This window comes from Calidris pugnax, unplaced genomic scaffold, assembly GCF_001431845.1.
Source record: "Calidris pugnax isolate Ruff unplaced genomic scaffold, ASM143184v1 scaffold127, whole genome shotgun sequence".
Taxonomy (NCBI): Eukaryota; Metazoa; Chordata; class Aves; order Charadriiformes; family Scolopacidae; genus Calidris; species Calidris pugnax.
In genome coordinates this window covers 1614232-1621591 of record NW_015090883.1, presented here as the reverse complement: position 1 = coordinate 1621591, position 7360 = coordinate 1614232, and positions in this window count along the sequence as shown.

Sequence of the window (7360 nt, the reverse complement as noted above, 5' to 3'; positions counted from 1 at the left end):
GAGTAATGACAAAACCTGTGTAATACACAAAATTCTTACTTGTAAAGAGGAGGAATCCACACTGAAATAGCTACTCAGTTTATCTGCCGGGGAGTAGAGGGGGACTACAGTAACACCGACTAGCACGGAGAGAGAAAACAGCATTTCTTCCCCCCATACAAGAAAAAAACATTTGCAAAACTTACATTCCCAAGCTTGCTAAAGAAAAATATGTTTTGTGTCCAAACTTGAAAAGGGAAATTGGGGCAAGACAGATGAGAAGCAAAAAGAACGGTAAAGGGCATGGGATGGGCTGAGGAAAAGCTTGCAGAGTCAAAAGAATGACTAAGAGAGCTCAGTTTCCATGTTGGCATTGTCATTGTCATCCTGTACAAGAAGCTACAGCCAATGAAGACCATGCTGGCTACAAAGGTGATTGTTGCACTACTCTCCCTTCACACTATCACAATAATGGTGTCGATTTCACATGGGCCAAGAAACTCTCTAGCAGCTCCAGCTGGGCAGAACCTAAGCAAGAGACACCACTGATGTGTCTCCATGTGTTCCCTGGTTTGTGGGTGGAGAATCTGCTCATCCCGGACACTGTCTAGGGAGCTAGTACCACAAAACTGGACATACTGGACCACAAGCTCAGAGGCAGCACCAAGGGAGCCGATTCCACCTCATAGGATGGGATCACAAGGAGCAAAGCATCCATGGGTCATGTCACCCAAAATTATAATTCTATTTTAATACTCTACTATAATAGTCTATGATTATATTGTGAGGGTGAGTCGCTCCTCTAAAAAACACTCCTCGCCTCCATGGCAGCAGAGCTGCCAGCACCCTACGCTCACCTTCCCTAGAAAAGTGATACCCAGACTGAGGGACACAGCGTTTGGTCAAAAAAAGTTATTTATTGAAATGTACCTACAGAGGGTAAAGATCCCCTCCTTTCCCTGAGCAGAGGTGCTGGGCTCAAATCCTTCGTCCATCCAGGGCAATGCCGGATTTTTCTCTGCCTCTCCCTTGTCCATGGTGGAGTCGTCCTTCCTTCTGCTGCCTGGCTGGCGTCTCCTCCTCCTGAGCCAGCAGAAGAGGCCAAAGAGCAGGAGGAGGATTGCAGCAGATCCACTATACGTTCAAAACTGTTCACACCAGTAGAAAGGTGGATGTTATTGGTTGAAATGCTGTGCACAGGCAGGGCAGGAGAAGCTGCTGCTTCTTGCTCCTCCTTATCTGCCTCCTTTCTGGAAGCTCCCTCCTTTCTGCTGCTGGCTGGATGGTGGCTCCTTTCCCTGAGCCAGCAGCAGAGAGAGGTCAGGGCTCCAGCAGTTGCCCACAACTGCCACTGCTTCAAGGCAGGGACCAGGTGGGATTCCAAGGCACAACTGCTGTGCTTCTGGATCCTCATCTCCACATTCCAACGCTCCAGCTCCTGCAGCAGCCGTTCCATCAGTGAGCTCAGATACGGCTGCTGCAGTGCCATGTCCTCTGCCTTGGGCTTGTCCAGCTCCTTGCTGCCATCTGCACAAGCTGGAGGAAGCTTTGCAGAACAGTAATGAGCAACACCATGAGACCGGTCCCGGTCCAGCCCAGCCTCCCCCCGCCAGCCCCATCACTCACCGTAACCCCACGCTGCACGGGCTCAGCGCTGCCGGCTGGCGCCATGCCAAGCCCCGGTCCGATTTTGGGGAAGATTCTTTACGGTTCTAGGAGTGGGATTAAGACACAATCAAGGTCGAGCGCCACCAGTCATGCTGGTTTTATTTAATAAGCATAGAGGAGTGGAGAAATGGGGAAGAAAGCAACGTTAGGGGGAAAGGAAGCACGAATTCAGAAAGAGAAGCACAGGATAGCTACCATCCCGGATCCAGCGATGTTCCTTTGTTCCTTGGTTCGCACTCGGGGGTTCTGTTGACCTCACATCTCACTTGCTGGGTGGGAGGGGAGAGAAAAGCCCGCACAGTGCCCCTTTGCAGTCCACCGGATTTTTCTTCTGACTTCCAGATCATCCTTGCCCATGCCGTCCTTGCTGCTGCTGGCTGGCCAGCGAGTCCTCCGCCCAAGCCAGCAGCACAGACCAAAGAACTCGAGAAAGATTGCGGCAGTGGCCAGGACCCGCCATTGATGCACAGCAGGGGTGAGCAGGGCTGCCCAGGGAAAGACACCGTGCTCCAGCCCCTGCAGTAGCCGAGCCATCCGCCAGCTCAGATACGCCTTCCGCTGTGCCATGCTCTGTCACGTGGCCTTGTGTTACGGTTTGAGAACACCCATAAAAATGTATTGTCGTTTAGACAATTATTCTCTCACCCAATGACCCCTCCCCACCCGGAAAGGGGAATCAGGGAACACAAAGAAACACAAGGGTTGAAATATAAATGGATTTAATAGACTAAGACTAAATAATTAACAATAATACTAAAGAACCAGCATTACTCCTGATGGTGATAGAAGATATATGAAGCTGTGCACTCCCAGCAGGGACAGCAAATGGTGGACACTGCGAGTGCAATGGCTTCAGGAGGAAGGGAATGTCTCAGGGGTCCGGTACCAGGGCAAGTAGTGGTCTGGACCCGCCGCCATCAAGGGAGAGAGAGCTACACAGCAAACTTTCCTAATTTATATTGAATGTGACGTTCATGGTATGAAATAATCCTGTTGGCCAGCCTGGGTCAAATGCCCAGGCCTTGCTCCTCCTTGTCCCTGCACCTGGCAAGGCTCGAAAACACTAACCTTGAATCTCACAGAGCCTGGCTGGTCAGTGTTCAAGGAGCGTCTGGACAATGCTCTCAGTCAGGAGAGGGCCTGGAGGTCAAAACTTAGGACTCTTATCCTATTATGAGATAGGATAACGTTTTGAGGGCCATACAAGGCTGGAAAATGTCATAGTAACCCAAGCCCCAGGGAGGCAGAAGGCTTCCCAAAAAGGCAGGTCTGGTGGGCAGAGCAGGGGAGCAGGGTGTGAATTCTCACTTTGCTTTGCTTTGGCGTGTAGCTCTTGCTTCACCTACTGGACTGTCTTAGCTGAGCCCACAAGTTTCCCCACTTCTACCCTTCAGAGTCTCTGCATCGTCCCAAGGCGGGCAAGGGGCTGTGCCGCTGTGCGATGCCGAGCTGCTGCTGGGATTGACCCACAAGCCCCGGGAAGCCAAAGCCCAGTGACTCACGAAACCAGAATCCGCTGCAGCCGCTCTTCTGCAAAACGCTCCCCGACTCGGTGGCAGCGGAGCCGCCAGCACCCTACGCCCGCCTTCCCCAGCCAAGGGACGCCCAGGCTCTGAGGGACGCAGCGTTGGGTCAAACAAGGGATTTATTGAAACGTATTTACAGAGGGTAAAGGGACGGCGGTCTCGGGAACAGGGAGGGCAGTCGCTGTCCAGGTGGTAACAGCGCTGAGTCTCTGCTGCACGGCTCCTTCCTGGCAATGGCCCCTTCAGCTCAGGAAGACGTAGGAGTCGCCGTGCTCCACTCCAAACACCATCTCAATGAGGATGGTGCTGCCAGAAGCATCTGTCAGGCGGAGGTCGCAGGAGGTCCTGGAGGGCAGCACCGTCAGCCGGCAGTGGGTCGACTGAGGCATAAGCGCCCAGGCCTTGGTGAGCAGAGTCTGCAACCAGCGGGAGGTCTTCTCCACGTCCAGGTAGGGGCCAGTGCAGAGGGTGCCCAGGAGGCTGGGACCCTGTTTCTGCCTCAGTTCCTTCTGGGGGTGGTGGAGAAAGCACAGCAGGTCCCCGGCCAGCTGCTCCTTCGTGCAGGTGCACTGCAGCTCTACGCGGAGCCTGGACTTCCTCGCCGGCTTGTCCTTGTTGGTGGTGCACGTCTCCAGGCGGAAGGCATGGCCACGAGGGGGCTTCAGGGGCACGAGGAGGCGGTAGATGGCATCCTCCTCACAGGTGCTCCAACCTCGTAAGGCGCTGCCTACCCCGACGACTGGCCTCAGTTTTGGCACAAAGTCGTTTCCAGAGAGTTTCCGGCAGACACGCAGAAGCTCGTCCACCAGCGCCTCCACCTTGGTGAATGATTCAGAGAGGTCGAGGAGGCGCTGGGCCGAAATGCTGCGCCCAGCCAGGGCCATGCCGCAATTGCCTTCCAGAAGAGCCTTGTCCATGGAGATGCCATCCCTGATGCTGCTGCTGGTTGGCTGGAGGCTCCTTCTCCTGATCCAGCAGCAGAGACCGAAGAGCAGGAGGAGGACAGCAGCAGTGGCCAGGAAGCTCCACTGCTGCAAGGCAGGGAGGAGCGGGGCTGCCCAGGCCAAGGCAGCCTGCTCCAGCCCCTGCCCCAGGCGAGTCGCCTGCTCTCGCAGGTACCTGGCACCCTGCGCCACGCGCTCTTGCGTGGCCGCGTGCAGAAGCGCCTGCGGGAGCTCAAAGCAGCTCTGCAGAAGCAAAGCCATCACCAGCCCTGTGACAGCCATGGCCTGCAGGAGGGGAGAGAGCAGGGTCTCAGTGGGGCCGGGAGGGAGCTGGGGGCAGGTAGGAGAGGGGGGAGGCAGCGGGGAGGCAGCAAGGCCTGCGCCCAGCCCCGACCCCGTGCCCGGCCCGAGGTGCTGCCGCCAGCAGCTGGGCCCTGGATGGCGGTGGAGAACCCACCCCCCGCCCCCCCGGGGGCCAGCGGTTCTGCCCCGGCCCTGGTCCAGCCCAGCCTCCCCCCGCCAGCCCCCTCACTCACCGTAACCTCGGGCTTGACTGGCTCAGCGCTGCCGGCGGGGGCCCTTTATAGCAGCCCCCATTGTGACGCCTCCCCTGAGGTGTCCCAGGCAGCAGAGCGCATCACAGGCCCGCCCGGCAACCAGCCCCCCCGCGGCCCCCACCCCGGCTCAGCCACTGCCCCCTGCCCTGGGGTCCTGCTGCAGAGGGGCCTCTCTGCACAGGAGCCGCGGCGGTGCTAGAGGTTGGGTTTATTAGCATCTGCCTGCCCGTGGCCACCTCGTGATCACAGACAATCCCGCGTGGAAGGGACGCACGAGGAGCGTCAAGTGCAAACCTTGACTCCACATCAGGCACCTTAAGATTGTGATAAATCATGTAGCCTCAAACAGGATTCCAATTAGAGTTTACAATTTATTAAATGAGTAAAGACAAGCAAACAGCGCTGGGTGCACCGGGACTCTCCGCTCAACCAAGGCACACCCGTGCAAGTCCCGTTTTGGGTTTATATCTCTTCTCCTAATACATATTCATACAAAGGTTGGCCTATGCTAATGATCTCCAGGGATAGGCGTGTCTTCTTTGGCGCATGCCCTCCTCACCTTCCGGAATCTTCTGTGAGTTTTCCTTGGCTCGCCCCCAGGATGACCCCCGACTCCAGGCGTGCGCCCCCACAGACCCCTCCCGCTCAGCACCACGCGGCCAGTAACGAAAAAAAATGGTTTCCTTAGGGGTTCTTACAAGAAACAGAAACTACATACTTACAATCCCGCTTCTCCCAAGCCCATGGTCATACAAGGACAAACAGAACAGTTAAAGATATTAACACGAATCAGATGAACACATTTCACATGGGTGCCTCCCAGCCTGAGATAGGATAACGTTTTAAGGGCCGTACAAGGCTGGAAAATGCCATAGTAACCCAAGCCCCAGGGAGGCAGAAGGCTTCCCAAAAAGGCAGGTCTGGTGGGCAGAGCAGGGGAGCAGGGCATGAATTCTCACTTTGCTTTGCTTTGGCGTGTAGCTCTTGCTTCACCTACTGGACTGTCTTAGCTGAGCCCACAAGTTTCCCAGTTCACCCTTCTGATTTGCTCCACGTCCCAGGGGGCAAGGGGCTGTGCCGCTGTGCGATGCCGAGCTGCTGCTGGGATTGACCCACAAGCCCCGGGAAGCCAAAGCCCAGTGACTCACGAAACCAGAGTCCGCTGCAGCCGCTCTTCTGCAAAACGCTCCCCGACTCGGTGGCAGCGGAGCCGCCAGCACCCTACGCCCGCCTTCCCCAGCCAAGGGACGCCCAGACTCTGAGGGACGCAGCGTTGGGTCAAACAAGGGATTTATTGAAACGTATTTACAGAGGGTAAAGGGATGGCGGTCTCGGGAACAGGGAGGGCAGTCGCTGTCCAGGTGGTAACAGCGCTGAGTCTCTGCTGCAACAGCCTCTTCAGCTGCATCAGTGGAGGAAAGGTGCGGCATCAGTTTGCACTGCTGATTGAGCAGCGTGTCCTACTCCTCCACCGTGCTCAGTTCCATGGCATCAGCTCCCTGGGGAGTGTCTTCAAGCTCGACGCTGTGCCCGAAGATCTGCGCCTCTGCCATAGCACAAGTTCTCTGGCCACGACCTGATGCTGGTAACACTGGCCTCTACCTACTCAGTGCTGCTCAGGATGGTGAACGAGTCACCTTGCTGCACCCCAAGCATCAGGTGAATGGAGACGGCATGGTGGGAAGAATCCATCAGCCAGAGGTTGCAGGAGTGCCTGGAGTGCGGCACCGTCAGACCCCATCGTCTTGAATGACGGGAAACTGCCCAGGCCCTTCTTAGCAATATCCGCAACCAGCCTGAGGTTTTCTCCATGTCCAGGTAGGGGCCGGTGCAGAGGGTGTGCAGGAGGCTGGGACCCTGTTTCTCCATCAGTTCCTTCTGGGGGTGGTGGAGGAAGCACAGCATGTCCCTGGCCAGCTGCTCACCTGTGCAGGTGCACTGCAGCTCCACACGGAGGCAGGGGCCCCTCGCCGGCATGTCCTTGCTGGTGGTGCCCGTCTCCAGGTGGAAGGTGTGCCCAGGAGGGGCCTTCAGGGGCACGAGGAGGCGGTAGACGGCATCCTCCTCACAGGAATTCGAACCTTGTAAGGTGCTGTTCACCCCGATGACTGGCATCAGTCGTGGCATAAAACTGTTATTGGAAAGATCGCAGCAGAGGTAGAGAAGTTCATCTACCATGTGTTCCACCAGCGTGAACAATTTTGAAAGGTGGATGTTTTTGGCGGAAATGCTGCACACGGGCAGGGCAGGACGAGCTGCTGGTTCTTTCTCCTCCTTCTCCGCCTCATTTCTTGAAGTGCCCGAAAGGTGGATGTATTTGGCGGAAATGCTGCACACGGGCAGGGCAGGACGAGCTGCTGGTTCTTTCTCCTCCTTCTCCGCCTCATTTCTTGAAGTGCCCGAAAGGTGGATGTATTTGGCGGAAATGCTGCACACGGGCAGGGCAGGACGAGCTGCTGGTTCTTTCTCCTCCTTCTCCGCCTCATTTCTTGAAGTGTCCTTTCGGCTGCTGGGTGGCTGGTGGCTCCTTTTCCAGAGCCAGCAGCAGAGAAAGATCAGGGCTCCAGCAGTTGCCCAGAACTGCCACTCCATCAACGCCGCGACCAGCAGGGATTCCCAGGCGCAACGGCTGCACTTCTGGATCCTCAATTCCGCAATCAAATGCTCCTGGGCCAGCAGCAGCTGG